Below are 1,347 nucleotides of genomic sequence, written 5' to 3' on the forward strand. Positions count from 1 at the left end.
TAAGCCTTAAAAGGATCAAAAGGCAACATTGAAAATGCAGCCCAAAGGGGAGACATGACTTCAGGTATTCATTTTGCAGATGTCTGGTGTAACCTGGGAGTAAAAGAGATAATAATTGTGAGGAAATTAACCTGTGCTGACTACACTGTGCTCAGCTGCTGTTATAAATAATTCAGGGCAATGTAATTTTAAATAACCCTGCATGAAGTGTATTCTGAGAAAACCCTGCTTAAATAAATTCAGTTCCCTGCTTAAAATTTCAAGATGTATTTAATACACAGTGATCGAAAGACAAAAGGACAGAATGAAGATGAGTGCATAAAATGTATTTTTATGATTAGAATTTTAATGATATCAACTTCCTGGAACAGTGGTTTTGATTGTGTGTCGAGGTGGTCTGAGGGGTTATGACTAAAATGTGACAACACCACCTAGGAGAATGTCACCCCTAGGAAATATAAGGAGTCTTTTTAAACCAACCAGAAAAGATTACACAGGTTTGAGTATACACTACTGAGGGAGATTGGCTCCGGTATTAATATACCTTTAATAATTGCATTTGTTAAAAAAAAAAAAAAAAAAAAGAATAATACATGATAAAAGTGGACTGTGGCACATCCTATCCTGTAGTAGTGTCCTAAATTCAATAAACCCACCATATATTGAACTAGACTTACCAGTAGCTGAGGACCATGACAGAAGAAAATCACACATATGTTACACCGCTGAAATGATGGGCCAACTCATCTCCTGTGCAACATATTTATTTTTACAGAAAACTGTAAAAACAGAAAAATATGACAATCAGTTCTCTTTGGCACGCGGTCCGTACGCCGCCTCTTCACCACTGACACTACTTCTTCCAGTGTAGAAAACATTACTTTATACAAGTAACTTATACAGTTTCATATTCATATGCACCACTTTGATAAACTGCTTAAATCACAAAAATACATTTTACTATACACATGAATAACATAGTGAACTCTGATTACAGTTTTATATTGTTTTCACTACTGTTTTAATCTATTTATGAACCTGTCTTCTTAACTGTATTTATTAAACTAGATTTCTTTCAAATAAACGTTTTTCTTAACATATTCCTATAGCATTCACTCTTCATGAACTAAACATGAAGCAATTCACATTTTCTCTTATTGTGCAAAAATATATATCTTGTGACTTTAACCCAAAAATACCTGCACCGAGCTCACAGAGTTTCAGTACAGTCTAACACTTGGATCGACGCAGGCTAACAACAGGATCAATTTGGAAATTAGCTCTGTTTTATATTATCAACCACCCAGCTTACCTGTAAAAACTAGAGATGGACCGATCCGATATTAC

Source organism: Pundamilia nyererei, unplaced genomic scaffold, assembly GCF_000239375.1.
Source record: "Pundamilia nyererei isolate P.nyererei 1_Seehausen unplaced genomic scaffold, PunNye1.0 scaffold00057, whole genome shotgun sequence".
In the NCBI taxonomy this organism is placed as follows: domain Eukaryota; kingdom Metazoa; phylum Chordata; class Actinopteri; order Cichliformes; family Cichlidae; genus Pundamilia; species Pundamilia nyererei.